The sequence below is a fragment of the Scatophagus argus genome, chromosome 9 (assembly GCF_020382885.2).
Source record: "Scatophagus argus isolate fScaArg1 chromosome 9, fScaArg1.pri, whole genome shotgun sequence".
Classification (NCBI taxonomy): Eukaryota; Metazoa; Chordata; class Actinopteri; family Scatophagidae; genus Scatophagus; species Scatophagus argus.
In genome coordinates this window covers 3,212,617-3,231,543 of record NC_058501.1, presented here as the reverse complement: position 1 = coordinate 3,231,543, position 18,927 = coordinate 3,212,617, and the positions used below count along the sequence as shown (strand labels likewise).

The following is an 18,927-nucleotide window of genomic DNA, read 5'->3' as shown; positions in this document are numbered from 1 at the left end:
AAACAGAAGTACCATGACAGTTATTTATTTCAAACTCAAATTGAATGCACATGGAGCAAAAGCTGTGTAAGTCATTTCCTTCTGCCTACGTTCTTCACGGACTTTATCGTCACAGTCCATCTGCTTTTGCTACAGCTGTCTATTGAGCTGGTGATGTTAATAGCATGTTGGATGGATGGTAGATTTCTACGTTTGCAACTTGCGGCCATTCACACAATGAGACAACTCAAGATGGTTGAATGATTACAGGGTTGTTCAGATAAAGGTTGAATTAACTGGGCTTTGACATGGCACCACAAGTCTGCTTACTGGGGAGGCCTGCATTCTTTCTTCTGGATGGCATTTAGAGTACATTGTGGCCTGTTACAGAAGAGGGAGCTGAGCCAGAAGGACATACAGTACGTTCCAACTCTCACCTGATGATGAACCAGCTGGTGGTTTGACCATCTGGGAGGACTCTGAGGTAGACCCAGAACTCACTGGAGGGGTTTCATATCTCATCTGGCTCCTCTGGATGGATGGATGGATGGTTTCTTGTAGTAGTTTTTACAGTCATAGGGCTAGGTGGTAGCTAAATCTACTGACAAAGAAACATTTTACCAGTCCTGACTGTGCCCTGACACTATCCTTATTTATATACACGGAATAAACTGGATGATATGAATGCTCTGAAAAAAAAAATCATTGGCATGGGCTGATTTGAAAGGATTGCAAAACAACAAAAAGGTTGCCATTCAACCAATTGCTGCCTGGAAGGTTGGAAAATAAAGTGAAAAATACTAGGGTCCATTTCTGAAAATCGGTTTGAAATAGAATCACAGAAACATGCAAAAACAAACAAAGTATTGTCTTTTTAAATGACTCCATGTCCAATATGACCCCGTATGAACAAAATATGTTCCAAAAGTACTGGAAAGTTAAAGAAGAAACACTGTTTACTCTGCTGGTGATGAAGGCGGGACTGCAGCTAAACAGAAAAGGACAACATTAAATACTGTAATACATCCAAAGATAACTGACAGAGAGTCAAAGTCAGAGCTCCACAAACACATCTGAAGCATTAATAAATTTTATTTCAGGTAAAACAACATTAAACAACATTTACAGAAGGACATTACATCTTCCATAATAACATTACATACAGGTTGTAACAAATAATGCAACAGCTATTCTACAGTATACTATATTGTTTCACTTGATGAAGTGACTGACGACACTTCTGTTTTCCAAACCACTTGTGAAAATGATGTATTTTCAGTGCAGCATACAAAAAGAAAAATAAAATGCAAAGAGAAGCTTTGTTAAAAAAAAAAAGTTGCAAACACAGATTCATTGTTCAGCACAGCGAGGATGCACAATGATCCCACCTATGTTTTTCACACCTACACCACTTCTGTCCACATGATAAAGAATGCCAAAAATAGATGCCTTATATTTATATTCATCATATATGTATATTCATATATGATTCTCTCTGATAGCATTAAGGGGACATATGCAACCCTGTTAACAAACATAGTGGAAGCATCACTATTTCACTTCATACTTGGTGTGTCACCACCCTGTCATTTTCCACCTTTGACATGTCTCATGTTATTATTTCTCACGTTTCCCGTCACAGTGCTAAATGTGCAATTCCACCTAGTCTCTGGACTTTTATCTGAAATATATGAACATTCAAGTTTGAACAGAGTGCCTTCAGGAACTCTGCCCACACAGGACTCAAAAATATAAGTTTTTTTTTTTTTTTTTTTTTTGTACAAGACTGCAGGCTGCCAAAGCTCCACAGAAGTAAAGAGTGTTGAGGGAGAAACGAAGCGATGGGTGCCACACCAAAAGTGTGCACAAGGAGAAACATCCCAAAAATAATTATTCAGCTGCTAATACTGCCTGCAATCCCTTAAAGCCACATGAGGCTGGGCAATCTTAGCACAGCTCGATGGTATTAACCCTCTTCTGTCACGCCGCTTTACTGGCATTACCCACCCCCTCTCCTCCCCTTTTTTTCCGCCGCACAATCACAGCCTGGGGATGACATTGAAAAGCCGCAAGATAACTTCAAGTACAGCATTTCTACGAGCTCTATTCAATCTGTGGTACAGATTCAAAATGAGGGACGGTATTTACATTTGTAAGAAGGGATGGACTGTTTCTGTCAGGCAAAGCAAGGTTATAGATATATATATATATATATTTATCAGTAAGGGCAAAGCAAGTGCATAAAAGTGACCATACAGGCTGGAATGTAGGGCAAACTGATTTTTCTTTAAAGTGCATTTTCAAAACGCTACTGGGGAGAGTTTAGCCCATAAGTATTTATTTTGCCTCAGAGCCACTACCGTCCACAGTCGAAGAAGCTGGACTGGAACGTGGTAAAATGTCAAAGCACTATCATTCTCCAATTCAATTTTCTTCATTGCTTTTCCTCTGTTAAAGCACAGGTTCACATATTTTCAGGCCCATCTTAACTCAGTACCAACATGATCCCACGGGACGCCACGCGAATGACACGCAACTTTTAAAGACAACTCTCATGTCTTTCAGCGCCATCCGCGTTTTATGACTTTTAGACTCTCTGCAATGATTGTGAAGTGACTGCACTGTGGGGACAAAATCCATAGCTGTTATTCAATACAAAATGCATTTCAAAATTCAATCGAAGCTAATATTCAGCAGTCTGAACATTGTTCCAATATCTAATAAATTTCCAGGTAATCAGCACAAGATGATATGCATTAATGCACATTTCCATCCGCTACTGTTACAAAGAAATGTATTACTTTTAATAAAAAGTATTCTAATTATAACTTTATTTATATAGCACCTTTTAAGAACCAGGTTCCCAATGTGCTTTTTAACAACCAGTTAAAAACAAAACTTCCAATCAGGCACAACAGACTAGCAAAGCTAAGTCATATAAAAAAAAAATCATCAACAGTAAGTGTAAGTTAAGTGTATTAGGAGTTCAGGATTAAGATGTACAGTTGGTGGTGCTAGATATCCAGTCTATTGCCATTAATGTCAATCTTAAAGAAAGTGATAGACATATGATACTGATGTTTCCTGTGTACTGAAACAAACATCAACAAGCTCCAATATTGCTTGTCATTTAAACTTTTCTTTGGTCTACCAGCTCTTGAAACAAGTAGATGTCAGTAAAGTTACTCGCACCAGACGAGATAAACTCGTTTGAACTAACTCCGACTGATAAAACCTCATATTAGCTGAACTCTGGAATGCACTTTGTTATGGACACTAGAGTCACTCTTACACTGACAGTATCACTTCACGGCTGCGATGGAGTACAGGGATAATTACATTATGTGAGCACTGTGTTAAGATAGACATTAAAAAAATCAGAACATGTCCTTAAATGTGACAGACTGCAGAGCTGGTGGGGTCATGGGGGGTGGGGGCTGTAGGTTTATACTGTACTGTGGCTGATAGGACCAGATGGGTGCGGGAAGTTTATCCTAGCAGACAAGACATCTATGTTACAAGTGTGTGCGTGTGTGTGTGTGTGTGTGTGTTCAAGCGGCAATGAAGTGACTCAGTAAGTAGCCACAGTTTCCAATTCTCCATGCCGAAACATTTGCAGCCTTATCTCCTCAGCTAATCAACAGTGCAGGGCCAATATTATTGTTTCAGACGATTTCAAACTGATCAAGATCAAAGAGGAAGCCATTGTATTGATAGTACTTCACAATTATCACCATACGTCTAAACTGTAATATAGTTTCACACAAAACATCAAAAGAAAGACCAAAACACTGTATAAACATCTTTGCAAACGAAAGTACGTTATACAGCTGAGCTCATCATGGTGTCATAAAAGGTCCGGAACGTTTAGAACACGTAGGATGTTGAGGGGACGCCTCTTTATGAGAGCACGTGTTGGCGGCGAAGGGACTGATCAGTTAACCACCACTAACAGCACACATACTGCACACACACACACTGCAAAGCACTCATCCTTACACTTCATTTGTCAGAAAAGCTCCGGATCAATCTTAACATTTCACTCACGAACTGAACAAAAAGTTATCGACTCGGATCGTCTGTTTCTGAATATTGCAGAGCTTGCGAAGGTATCACATAAAGTGAAAGGGAGGATTGTCGTGGGCCGGATCAAACAGTAGGACACGCAGCCTATTGCCTTGGTGGTTTACCTTTTGTACATTAGCTCATATGCATGGATGGAAGCACCAGTGCTATTGCCCATGTTTTATACACTCACACACACCAGCACACACACTCACCTCTCTGTCAGACACACGCTTACAGCAGTTGTCAGTTGCAGTATTGCGTCCATATTCTTACGCACACTGATTTGTGCTGTCCCTGTTGTCTTATGTGTGCACCGTCAACATTTCCAGCAGAGATCCTTCATGTTAGAGAGGCTTTTAAGTTGCAACACAAAACTCATAACAAGCAGGTTCCATCATGGAGGTCCATTGGAAAAGATCAAGCAGAATCATTCTCATTAGTATTTTCCTGTTTTGGCCAACATTCTTACGGATGATAACCATTTACTCACAAACTTTTATCTTGCGGTACAAACATTGAAAAGTCCACTATCGTCATGCATTACATTGCATTGCAGATATTTTAACCCCAGGGAAATTGAGGGCAAATATGTGCATTATTAGTCAATGGCTGTGTTATAAAGACTGAATAACAGACTCCAAGATGGCGCTCAACCCATGTGCCAAAATCTACTATTACTTGTAAGTGAAATACTCTGATAAATGATGGGAATGATGGTGAAAACTGTAAAAGTTTCCTTTGAAAATATCCAAACATAAAACTTTAATCACCTTGGTTATTTAATCTGACCTAGTAGATATGCACTTTCATATCAGATTTGATGGTACCAAAATGGTGACAGTCACCTGACAAATACCACAGTTAACTAGCCAACAAGCTAACATTATGTTAACACAAATCAGTCTCATGACATAATAACATCAACTGTTAAAGTAAATGCAAATCAACTTTGTTTTGTACCTAAAACAACACCAGCTGTTCTCAGCTACCCCCAACCAAGGACCTCCAATATGGCAACCAGAGGATGTGTTACACCACCTGAAAGCCCACCATTATTATTGATATCGTTGTCCTGGCCGGAAAGAAATGAAAATTGAACTCTTTAAGAATTTTTTTTGTTTGTTTGCTTGAACTGACTGCATTGTTTTTTGTTTTACAGGTGTATCTTTGTATACATGTCTCCTGTGTGCATCTGTTGAGTTGTGTGTCTTGGCAAGAGCAGTATAGTGGTAACAAGATGATGCAATATTAAAATTGTCCATTATATAGTTTCTAGATGAGTATATCATACATACAAATATACATTCTTAAATAGGAGGCTAGTTACAAACACAAAACACAATATGTACCAATAGTAAAGTCCTTTTGTTTATACTGTGACAATGATATATGAGTTATTGGAACCTTATAAAAAGTAAACAAAATTTGCAAATGATAGCCTGAAATCTTAGGTACCGTTCATAATGCACACATGCATTCATATCTATCCTCAATACTCAACGCTCTCTTTCTCACGCACACGCACACACACTCAGGCACACACATATTGTGAAGGTAATAAATAAAGAGAACTGGGGCTCTTTCATTCATCTGGATTCTCCGTCTCAGCATCTTTGTCTTCATGTTTCTTGTTTTTTTTTGTTTCCAACAGCCACCTGAAACACAGACACAGAGACAAAATGCATATGTGTCAGTAACACAGTCCAGACAGTTGACACTGTAAAAAAAAAAAAAAAAAAAAGATACTGAAGCAATTACACCTTTTGTTTTTTTTAGGTTTACTTGCAGCATGTAATCATTAGTTGACTGACCTAGTAATGAGCACATAAGTCTAAGTTCATTAAATGTGAGAGCACAAGAAATCCTGCTCGGTCTCATTCCCAGAGCATGAAATCCCACCATATTGTCACGCCCTCCACACACACAAGGTAACCTTTAGCATTCTGATGAAATGCACTGGGCTTCACTATACCTACAGAAGTCAGTTATCTTTCCTAAACCTAACAAAGGTTTACCAAGGTTTTTTGTTATATTTTTTTTTTTCCTGTGGCAGGAAGACTGTGCAGCGTCACACACAGACGCCAAAGGTTACAGCACATGTCTGAATGAGACGCGTGACAAAAGAGTTTAACTCATCCCTGGAAGGCTGCTGAGGTCTTACTGGACTTGCTAACTGTACTTTACAATTACACTGTCCATAACTTCCAGCATGGTGCAAGGATTTGTACTTATAACTTACATTTATATTGCAGCCCTTATTTCCATTTGCACACACACACAAACACACGCCATCAACTGTGACTCAAGAATGGTTCATCACCAGACAAATTTTCCAGCTGAATTTGTCTTGACTAACCTTGGTCTCTCTCATTTCTAGGATGAGAGAAGACACAATTAGCCTAGCTTAGCATGAATAATGGAGGGTGGGGGGAAACGGCAATCCTGGCTGTCTCCATTGTGGAAACATACAGCTATCACACTTAATTTGAGTTCAGTGTCAAACTGACACAACACCTCCACAGTATGATATCTTGATGGTACAACAGAAATTACACAACACACACAACGTTTTGGGGAAATGTTTTAAGGGTCAGCAGTGAAGGGGGGACAGGAAGAACACAGATTATATGAAAACAAAGACAGAATAGACAACAGAAGGTAGTGAAGAGGAGGAGGAAGTGCAAGATGACCAAGAGGGAGTTGAAGATAAAGAGGAGGCGAAAAGGGGAGTGATAAGATAAAAGGGAAGGACCAGGGGAAGCAGAGCAAGAGGCAGTGGAGGATAGGGAGGTGGATAGAGTACAAGAGAAACAGGAGGAGAGGATGCAGAGGAAGCGGGAGCTGAGGAACAAGGGGAGGAGTGAGAAGAGAAAGAGGAGGAGGAGTAAAGGATGAAGAAGAGGAGGGTGCTGTGGACTAATCAATAATTCATCGGCTCTCTTAGGTCCTACTCTGACTTTCCTCCTCTTCACTGCCTCATATTTTCTCTCGTTGCTCTCTCTCTGTCTGTCTATGTGGTTCGCCCAGCCTTTGGTTGTCAGCTCCCAGTGGAAGCATGCTTGTATACACCAGGAATCTCAAATGCCGGATGAGTTACTCGTTTATTTGCTGCTCCTGTAGCTTTCTGTCTCCAAACATGCATACATTATGTGTCTTCGTACATGCGTTGACATTCGTGTTTGTGGGCTTAAAAGTACATGCATGTACACGGTGAGGCCAATACAAAATTATGTCATATGTGTGTGACTTTTCGAACCTCAGGCGTCTGAAGGCACAGCTGCAACAGGACAAAAAGGAGCTGTGTGCCCTATTGAGCCAGCTTGCTGCAATTTAATAAACTGCATGCAACATGTTCTTAGAGTATCATAAACTAAAAAATAAAAACCGTTAAAACTACATTTTCACACGTTATTTTTATAGTCAAACACAGGGCCCGTCTTGAAGACAGGACCCATGCAGGAGCAATCTTGAGGTCCATATCCCTTCAATTTATATTGTTTTTAAAAGGTGTATATTAAAATGGTAGGGTAGGACAATATGTGGAAGCACTGGCCATTGGTCAGTTACTGAGAAACGAGGTGAGGTTTGAGGGGCAAATTAAGCTAGATAAGCAAGGTCGGTCAAGGTCAAGGTCACTGAAGCACTGTACCTGTGTGTGAGGTGATACAGTAGCCGTGTCTGTGTGAGCGAGAGCCATCCCTCCTCACTCCACTGTCATGCACTCTGTAAGCCAACAAGGCATGCATTGTTTTAAAGGGATTTCATGTACTAAGAACAGATGTAGGCTTCCGCTCTCTTGGGATCAAAGAACACCACGTAGGTTTGTATGTGTGTGTGTGTGTGTGAGGAAGGAGAGAGAGAGAGAGAGAGAGAGAGAGTCAGGGGCTTCCACTTGGGAAGCAGATGGAGCTGGTGGGTGGGTTTTGTGGGGAGGATTTAGCAGGCGGGGCCAGCTGCTGGCTGTCCTTTCATAGAGCCACTCTGACCCTCCCCCCAACAGCCTTGTCTCCTAGAAATTATGTTAATATGCAGCTAATTTTCAACAGCAAATATACACAATGCTGATGAAAGACATTTTCTCTTAACATAACGATTAAATGTTGTTAATTAACACGTGGCAAGAATGTTAGAATGTAAAAATATTACAAATGATACAGAATTTATCAGAATTCCTTTATTTATCCCCGAGGGGAATAAGCAAAATGATATATTTCATTTGTTTTCCAAAATGATGCTTCCCTAACCTTAACCAAAGTGCTTTTGTTGTTGAAACCTAAACAGATCAGGGTCTGGACTCAAACCATCAGGCTCTCCTGCCCTTTGAACATCCACCATCTGACTTCAGTTCTGCACAAAGTTTAGTGTTTTGTTCAGTCAAACTCCAGGTAGCAATTTCATTTCCCTTAAAATTCCTTTTGCTGATAATAACTTGCTCTGCTAACACAAAATTCAGTTACACTATGACTACATCTACAATGAGTTATGGGGCATTCGTGTGACTTATAATGAATCATAAATTCAATGTAATAACATAAAACTCTGACCTGTGGACATGACAGGTCATTCAGGAGCTAAAATTTCACAGATGTACACCTTTGAAGCCAAACATTAATATTTTTTAATCTTACATATCAAGGACAAGTGGAAATCTGCTACATGAACTGGTACAACCTCAAAAACATGAACTTCTACTTCACTCCTCTCTCTTTATCCTCCTCTTTCTCTTCCTCCTACCTACCTTGTTCTATTATAAATCGTCTCTTCATACCCTAGATCCTGACGGGAACTAACTTCCCAAACAGACAACACATTGTCCTTGATTATCAGGGAACAACACTTGAACCCTTAATAAGACCCAGATGTGTGGTTGCAGACATATATAGTGTTTTAATGTGCACTTCAGTAACCTGGATATTGTTGGCTTTCTGCTGCAATCCAATTGCTGAAATATGAAAATAACTTCTGAGTCTCAGACATTTGCTGCATGGTTCTATTTCTCAAACTAGCTTGGTGGAATTAGACTGACAGACCCGCGCCCCCTCCCCTCAGCCACCCATGACCCCAAAGCCAGGAGGTCATGACATCTGACCCCTCCCCCTGCAGGGAGGTCCCGTTATGACTGATCCTGTTTAATGAACTGAGTCAGACTGTCCTTAAATGTCACTCGCTGAACACCCTGAGCTGGGAAGGTGCTGATAGTTTAATAAGTTGCCTTATTTTGACTCGTTTTGTATGTGTGCATATATCTGTGCCCAAGTGTATGTGTGTGTAGAGTGAGGAAAGAACTGAAGTGAATATTTTTTCCATATTTTTTTATTTAAAGTTTGCACTGGAACTTTTCAGTGATATTTGGAGGGATACATCTTGCCAAGTCTGTGTGTTGAGCTGCCTCATTTACAAAAAACACTTCACTGTCTCAACAGTGAACTGATAATTACCAGGAGCAGGGAGGAACATGCTCCACTTAAACCTCTCAGACGACCTTTTCCACATGCAATGACACACACACACAAACACACATGGTGATTTCCTGCAGCTTGTTGGCTGCTTTGATGGCGTACTGTTTGTATAATAGAAACATGTTAATGTACAAAAGCTATTGAGATTTATTGCACAAGTAAAAGAACTCTATTGGAGTCTAAGCATTAACTATTTTTGCTTTAACAGCTGCTTTTTCTAAACAAAACCATTAGCTCACATTGTCACTAAGTAGCTAAAATGTTACTTGGCTTACTCATGATGGATCCACAGGGAAGGTCTAATTTCTTTTTCTTCAAGAAAAAATTGTCAGTCAAACTGCATGTCCTTCAGAATAAATGCATTTAAATGTGAAGCCACTGGTTTGCTTTCGCTGTAAATTGTTGAAAATGAAATTTGCCATCAGCACATGTTATCAGAGAGGTTCTCCTTGTTTTTCATTGTCTGGAACTTGTTTTGAAATGTTACATGGACATAATAGATTTTATTACACAATTAATTAAGCCTGATAAATGGGAATAGCTCAGAAAATGAGAACTATGACATTTTAGCAACCAATGTTAAAAAACATTGCAAAGAGCTATCTTAATGAGTAGATTTTTTTTATTATAGAGGCTAACGGATGTTAATGCTAGAATAAGAAAAGCCCTCAAAATACTATAAATAACATTAACACGAATAAATACATGTAGATGCTATAATTTATCAGTTTAAGAATGCAAAAATAATGGACATGGACAAGACAATGGACCCCTAAAAATATTAGCAAACACCTGATAACATGAGCTCATAGTGAGCTAACGGCTAATTAACTTGAGTTAGTCAAGTATTGTACATCAACATTCAGCATTAATTACATTTTTGAAACAATGAATATAAAGTTAATTGCTCCTGTTATATATTAAAAGTTTAGATTGCGGCGCATTTAGCAGCTAAAGAGTCAGCAATATTTTCTCAAGAGGTGGTAGAGACCAAAAGCAGAGGTAAAAATAGAGTGAATATTGCACTTACATTCATAATGTGCAAATGAACATGAACATTCGCTTGTTGTTGCATAGGCAACTTTATAAGGTGTGTTTGTGTCAGATGCATACAGCCACCTCAAAGTGATCAACAAAAGTTATTTGTCCCACTTGAAACATTGTACATTTCATGCCGGGAAACAGCCTTCTGGTCTGGCAGGCCAATTACAGACCTTTTACAAAGAAATTTGGTGGATCAATAATTTTGTGAAGTGGACGGCTTTCTGAAATACACAGAGTATTAAAAAAAGCAGACAAATGACTGAACAAAAGGACAGTGATGCTATTGATTGCCCCTGATGTCAATGTGAGACAACAAAGGAAGAACAGGAGGATTTGTGATGAACTGGTGTGTTGTGGAGCAGCCGGTGCACCTTGGGGGCCTCACAGAGGCTCTGCTCGTTGATCTATACTCTGCTGCTTTAGCTGGGAAAGTTGTTTTAGCTTCATGCTCATGGCTTACAGCCCTAACACGCTATCATCAAGCTGTGTGTGCTTCATTTCTGAACATGACAGGATAACACAGGCTGCATGAGTGGTTTGTTTTTGCCTTTTCAAGATTGACTGCTATATTGTTTCTGGATTAAGAAAATCAGCAGAATAACTAATTATATTTGATTATTTTCATGCCAAGCATGCTGGCCAAAGGGGATAGGAAAGAAACAAAGTCAAAGAGTTTAGCAAACTGTAGGACTGCAGTATATTTCTTTCAGTAACTTGACTACTCAGACTGTGAAATAATAGTAGTCCAGATTCAGTTGGTATGAAAAGGGAAAATGAACACTCAGCTACGCAGCTTGCAGACTTGCCAGCTCTCTCTGCTTTAATACAAACACTTTCTTCTTTGTTTTTCCTACCACAGCTGTCTGGGCCAGACTCAGTGAATCTGAGTCTTTAAAGCATGCACAGACACAATCCAGGACACACACCCCCCTGCCGCCCCCCCTTCCCACACACACACACACACACACACACACACACACACACACACACACACACACACACACACAGAGACACACAAACACACACACTATTCTGTACCTACACTAAGTTACACATTCATGTGTTTCCTATTACTCCATATCCTGGCAGCAAAGTCTTTTCTGTTCAGTTTCTCCAGAATCAGCAGTTAATAGCTGGAATCACACAGTCTAAGAACCATGCACTCCAACCTTGTCAACTAATCACTCAACATACAAACATGAACTGCAAAACTAACACACAAACACACATCACATTACACATTCTCAACCCGCTCATCCCTGGCTCTTCAAGTGCAGGTGCAAATTATTATGCACACATTCCTGCATGCACTGAGGTCACCGAGTTGAAAGGGAGCTCATCTGCAATGACGTCTGTTCTCTGCATCAGAAACCCCTTTGGTTTCATCATCACAATCATCATTCAAGTCCAGGAATGCATCAAACAAGGCATGGGTGCCGATCCCATGGGGGATGGGTACATGTCCCTCTCAGCTTTTAAAAACAAGAAGTTGCCCACCCCCAGTAAATTATTTCTAAATAAAGTCTGTAATGTTATTCATTAACATTACATTAAGTAACCTTGTGTTAGCATGAACTAACATAAAAAAATGGTGTCTCAGCACATATAAGAGATGATAGCTAAAATAGAGACAGCATTTCTGCTTCACCAGAACGCTATAACAATAATGCCACATTGGAACTGATAGGGTTCAACCAATATGGAGCATCTGAATGTAAAGTTTGGAAAGTAGCAATAATGTGTATTTTCTTCATAAAAGTCAAAGTATTCCGTTCTTTCCGCAGATCTATTTAACCCCGTCAGGCTAGAGGAGCTTTTCAAATGTTAGACCTAAACTGGATCTGAAAACATTCCCTTGAAACCCTGAACACTCATGCAGAATGACACAATGACACATTTTAACAGCATGGAAAGTTACAATGTCACTTAAAGTGTAGTTAAAGCTGATTCATCACCATTCCTTCACCCAGCTTATGTTCTGCTGTGTGGAGATGTGGTGAGGAGTAATGAGTGCACACTGAGGGTCAGAGACTGCCCCGAGTGGAAACGCCTTCATCCACAAACTCACAAACACTCCCACTCGCTGGAGTTCACCAGTTTCCCATTCTATAAATCCTTGTTTGGGGGTATGTTTTTCTTGTCTGGGGCCTGGCTGACTTTCCCTTAACTGGGGTTTATGTAAGGTGATGGAAACACATAGGCGGGTGGAGGACGCCAATGGGAGGTGCAAAGCTTTAGAATGTATGTGGGAAAGGAAAGAAAAGCAGCAGGGTGAGTGCAATTGTCAAGGCAAAAGTTGGTATGGGATTTAGCTATAAGAGGCTGAGTTCAATCAGCACTTTATGCAAGGAGATTATTCCATACTACACTAATAAAAGAACTTTTTTTTTTTCACTCTGAACTAAACATAGCCACATAGGGCCCACATGCAGGTAGCACTTCCTGAACGACATAACATGGCTACAATAATCTTTTACCATCACTGTTCTACATAGGTTGACTTTGCCCTCTGCTCACAGGGTGAGGAGCTCCTGAGCCTCATCATCTCTCCAGTTCGCAGACAATTTCTGTTGCCGTTCTTCTTCATTGAGTTAGCTGCTGCTAGCTGCTTTTAAAATTCCCCAGTGGTTGGTTGCATGCATAACTCCCCATGAAAACCCGTGTACTGCCGCTATTACTCACTGTTTTTAGAAAAACATCGATTTGGCTCTGTTTTTACCTCTGCTGCTCTGCTGTTCAGAGGTAAAACAGCAATCACCTCCACAACACATCTTTGAACCTTTTATACAAAATAGCGAGGCAAAAAAACAGTACAACATTGCCACCTTGAACAGACTGATAAGATGACTGGCGCAGAGGTTGGACCCCACACAGCGACCACCAGCAACAATGTCAAAATGTTGATTAAAACCAAACTTATCAGGAAAGCAGTTGAACATTAATCAGCGTGAAAAGAACTAGCGAAAATGACCTTCTTTGGCAAAAAATGATCTAACATGTACTTTGAGTTTTTAGTTTAGTCAAAATCTGCTCTGATGACGTGTAGGGGAAGGGGTTTATGACCTGTACTGGAGCCTGCAGGGGGCAATCAAGAAGTTTGGCTTCACTTTTGGCAAGCTCTCGTGCCATCCGTCTTTATATACAGGGAATTATTAATATGCAAAAATAGTGTATACCTATGACTTTATCTGTCGAAAATGTATTTTCAAACATCTTATAATATAAGGTGAAGTGACCCCTGTTTGTGGTTCCTCATCTGGAAACATGAATGCCTGAACCAAATTTTGTGCCAATTTATTCAGATAGATATTGAAATATTTTACTGGATATGCGAAAACTTTAACATTGTCATCTTTAAAAAAAAGTCTGGGCCTATGCATCTAGTTGTGCCTTTAAAAGAACTTGTACTAATTTATACTTCATACTACTCTGATCACAATGACTACAAATCAGTATTTTGAACTTGAAGCTTTACAAAGCATGAAGCAGAATGAATGCACAAAATGAAAAGTATGATGAGAAACAAGAGAACTTGTGTATGAGTAACTTGTATTAGTGGGTTTCTCATGTAGGTCACATTAGGCTTCAAAATACAACCAATGAGAACAAGATATTGACTAAATGAGTAGGATCAGTAGCATATAGAAAGAATATACATTATTCACATGATTCTCTGTAGGAAACTGGCTAATTGTTACTCATGGGAATCTATGAAAGTATGTAACATTAACATTAATCACAATGTTGTTCTCTTGTATTTGCAGTCTTGCGGGTTTGATATTCACCACCACACAACCCTTACATAGCCTCTGCTTTTTACAAAAAACAAAAAAATATCTGATATGCATCAGTTTCAGTTTATGTTTAAGTAATTCTATGAGTGTGTTTAGTTTATGTTATAAGCTGTGCTTGATTGCATGCATTTGGAAGGCAAGCGTTGGAAAGAAAGAAGCAGTTTGGAAAATTGGCTTGATTACAAGTAAGGGTGTTTCATTTGAGGGCAGTTAGCTTTGTTGAGCCAGCTGAGCGTTTGCCAAACTCATGGTGAAAGGCTCTATTAAATTCATGATCATTCCCCAGACAGCTTCAGTAGTTTCTGAGTGTTAGGAAGTACAATCTGCACCTCTCTCTCTCTCTCTGCGCATCAGGAAAATGTGCCAAGAAAAACAGTAACAAGACAAAGTCTAGCATTGCTAGCAGAACCTGGAGTCTGCAATCTACATCACACTCCAAAAGATTAAAGCACTGGACAGAACCAGCTAATGATTTTGCCATAGCTTACCATTTCAGTGTGGACAGAAAGGTAAAGTTTTTCCTGAACGGCACATTGAAAGAGTTTAGGTGTATTCTCTTGGAAGCAGAAAGAGGCTCAGTAAAGTATCTGACAACCTGCCAAGAGTCTAGCAATTATCTGAATTAACAGGTTAATAGATATCTTGTGTGTTCAAAACTAAAATTATGATTTGATGGTGACACTATAATGGGCAAAATAAATGTTAGCACTGTATGTTTCAGAAAACCAGAGATTATGTTGAAACTTAATGATTCAATTTTTAATTACAATGGTGTGTTTGAGGTCTGTTTAGGTATAGCCACAACAAACACTTGGTATTTCAAGCTAAACATGATCTTATCCTATCCCTAACCGAGTTTTGTCACACCAAACTTGGCTAACATGGCTGAAAACTCTTCTGTTGGTGCTACAAAGATGCCTACAAAATGTCACTAAAATGACCTGTTCATTTGTGGTGTTTACTGGTGTCTCTTAGTCTCCAGGTGTCACATCAACACTGCCCCCCCCAGCCATTCAAACTTGTGATACTATATGATACTATGTTTTTTTTTCTGCACAAGTGGATATTTTAGTGAGATGGTGGTGGAAAGGTCATATGATGACCACAAACAACAGTATTCATCTTCTGTGGATGATGATTCATGATTCATCGTGCACCAAAGCTCATGACTGTTAAGGATTCATCCTCTGAGGGTCATAAATGTGTTCAGTAAGTCTCATGGCAAGCTACCTGTTAGATTTTAATTTGGCTGGGTAGAAGGGGTAATGAGATGATAAGCCAGGGTAATCATAATACAATAACTACTAGTTATTGTCTGGGAATTAAGAAAATTTATACTAAGTTTAACAAGCAAATGCTGAACAGGTAAAATCAGCATGCCTTTTTGACCAGCTAAATGACACCAAACTGCTCCTGCACAAAGCGCTGCTGCATGTCAGTGACTACAGAGATCTAACTGAGAGTTTTATCATAAAATCTCAGTAGGTAGCTGTATCTCTACAGAACTCCTGTATGCTGACAGCACCTGCTGAAACTACATTGTTGCTGGACTCTATGACAATACAACTAATGGTTTATTCATCAGCTGATGACACTGATGAGCTAGAACCCTGTGATCACATCCCCTTTCCATCTCCACTGCTGTGCTCTACTGGGGGAAGGGCTGATCAATGCTTTTGCTGGAATATATTTATCTATTCCCACCTCTAGATCGTTATGGCTTAACCTGCAATGTTTCCCTCCTCCCATTAACCTACATCAATCAATCACCAGTCTATGTACATAGTATCTGGAGGTTTCTCAATGTCAAATTGAAGACCTAAGAAATTTTTCAAGCTCCAAGGAAATGAAATCAGGACTTTAACCACTAAAATAAAACAGAGAAGTGGGTAAAGGCACCCTTTTTTCTAATGGTGTGACATAGATAACTTACTCTATAACTAAAGTTTTAGATGGATGGACAGACTGACTGAGCAATGCTTTCTATATTTAGACTCCCGCCAACAGTAAAGCAAAAAACCATGTGCGTACAACTACTCATCTGCAGAATGTTAAAATACACTTGTATCTTTTCCTTAAAATAATCTTGGGAAAATTTCAGTGCCTCTCCATGACCAGTTAAAACATTAAAGCCTGAACATTGTAGAAACACTGCACAGTTTGATCTCTTTGACAGGCTATTTATATAGCAAGGCTTAAACCCTCACCCAACCGAGTCTCACGATGAAGACATCAACACACCGCAGCTCGCCTAATCTCTCTCAAGATAAATCTGTCATGAAAATGATAGCAGAAAAAAAGGAGATTTGTATCATTTTTAAAGCCTGTTTTCCCTCCTGCTTTATCTTTTTCAGTGTCACCAACTATTCCCTGCATCTAAAGATTAAATTCTCATATGATCAGTGACAACTGGTCTTAAAACAGCAACACTGGAACTATGGGAAGGCACACAAACACAACGCATTCAGGGCAGGTTCATGAAGTTTAGTGAGAGTGTAATGAGGACTATTAATACAAAAAATGATCCAAGAGCAGAGATCCCTAACAGTGTTTCTGAGGCTGACAGTGTTCTTCCCCTCCATAAGAGAAAGCTAAATTGACTTCATTGGTTGCTGTCATATTTTTAGCTACAGTATGGTTAAGGGTGTATTTGTCTGGAATTATACATTCATTTCATTGGCTTTTGGACATTAACTTTAAAGGTTTTTATACAGTAAAGCTACAAAACTTGCAAGAATTCTTTCTGAAGGACAGTGGGAGAATATATTTGAATAAAGGCAGGACAGCTCCTTTATGTATGCCTTTATGGAACAGGTAGCAGGTACAAAGCAGCATTAGTATGCTGGGTTGTGCACAGAGGCCTGTATTAGGGTGACTTATTGCTTTACAGACTCAAAAACTACAGAATCAAAACTTGCAGCTGAAGAAATTCAATGATTCTGACAGAAAGACAAATAACGTCATAAAATATTTATACTGAACTGAAGACTTTACAAATTCAAATTAAGACAAGTTAATATTTCATAGGGCCTGATAAATTTGAATTTAAGAGACTGAAGACTTTTCAAGGCTTTGCAGACACAATTAATGGCACAGAGAAGACTGTATATTAGAAAAAGAGTGTGGAGAGGACATGTGTCAAAATTAATCTGACAATTCTGTGCTTGGCATCTCTATCAGCACAACATTTCTTGTTTGTGAACAACAAATATCAAAATTTACAGAATTTACATTCCCTAAGGACATCGTGCTCTTGAAGGACAGTTCACACTACTTGGGGAAGAGTTGGGAAAAGATTGTGGACATGCTTAAAAGAAAACAATATTGTTTGTTGAATGGGCACACAATGGACACCTCGGTGTCTGATGTCAAATTCTGACATCCTCCCTAAGCTTTGTGGCATTTCAACAACATCTTTCTCTGGCTTTTGGTTGTCCAGACAAAGTGAAGATTTCACTTAAAGTGTCTAAACAAACAACCAATGCTGTCTGATAAGAACAGTTTTGATTCTACAATTCAAAAACACAGAATTTCACAAGTAAATACTGAATGGTTGCATTCTGGGCTCCACAGAGCTCTGAAATGACAGAGCAGTCCCACTCCAACCAACTGTTGGGGTTGTATGGCCAAGTGAAGAGCCAAGAGGCCAGTAGGTTAATTTTAGAGCTCTGTGGTGTCACTAGGAGCCTGCTGCTACCCCTCTGTCTAGGCTTCTTGCAAGTCTGTCTGAGTTCAACATACATGTTTTGCATACATATCACACATCAGTCTCTTTATAATTTCAGAATTATGTAATAGGCGGTTGGTCCAAAGAGTTCAACTGTGAGATCAGGTAGTTGTGGTTGCATTCTGGCAGTTGTGGTGTCACTTTCGTGTGAATTACAGCTTGCATTGAAAAGACTGGGTGTTGTCCACACTGGAACTTAGACAGCGTATCATATTCCTGAGAACATTTGTTTGGAAGGCCAACCTGATATTTGCAATTGTTTGGCTGGAGGTAGTGTCATCAAGACATTGTTCCTGCTAGAATGTATAGAGAAAATATACATGTAACAGGCTGAAATTGACTGTTATATGGTTTCAAAGAGAGGTCTTACATTTGAAAACACAACTGCCATGTAGCATTTTTAAATACTTTTGAGTGAAATAACAATACTTGCCACTACAAATTCAATCAAGCTTGAACGCAATAAAAATATGCAACAATAAGGCCGCTGTATTTTCATTATTACCATTCATGGGCCTGTGAGCATGTACCCAACACTAAATGGGCCATCTAAGCATGTTAGTCTTCCTCCAACACTGTGAAGGCGCTGCTGTTGGTGGCTGTGAAAGCTGCTTTATTGAGGCCTAAACGGCTGCATTTAGTGAGGAAATCAGCTTGAACATACCATTCTATTTCTGTACGTTCTCCTCTCTCTTCCTAATGGGATTATAGGCAAATAGAGACACAGAGGGCATGGCACATAGAGAAAATTTAGGTATTTAGGATGTGGGAGAGAATGTGAGTAACAGCCTACATCTACATAAATTTATTTGCATGTGTCTATTTATTTCCCCGTGTCTGTGATAGCGTGCACAGT

At 39.5% G+C, this 18,927-nt stretch overlaps 1 protein-coding gene across 3 annotated transcripts in view; it reads right to left on the bottom strand.

The window, feature by feature from the left end:
* Positions 1 to 1,053: 1,053 nt before the first annotated feature.
* cdk14 (cyclin-dependent kinase 14) overlaps positions 1,054 to 18,927 on the bottom strand; it is a 163,549-nt gene continuing 145,675 nt past the window's right edge. For all 3 annotated transcript variants that reach the window (XM_046400560.1, XM_046400562.1, XM_046400561.1), the window contains one exon: positions 1,054 to 5,702. The gene's annotated coding sequence lies outside the window, so the exon portion shown is untranslated. The remainder of the gene's footprint in view (positions 5,703 to 18,927) is intronic.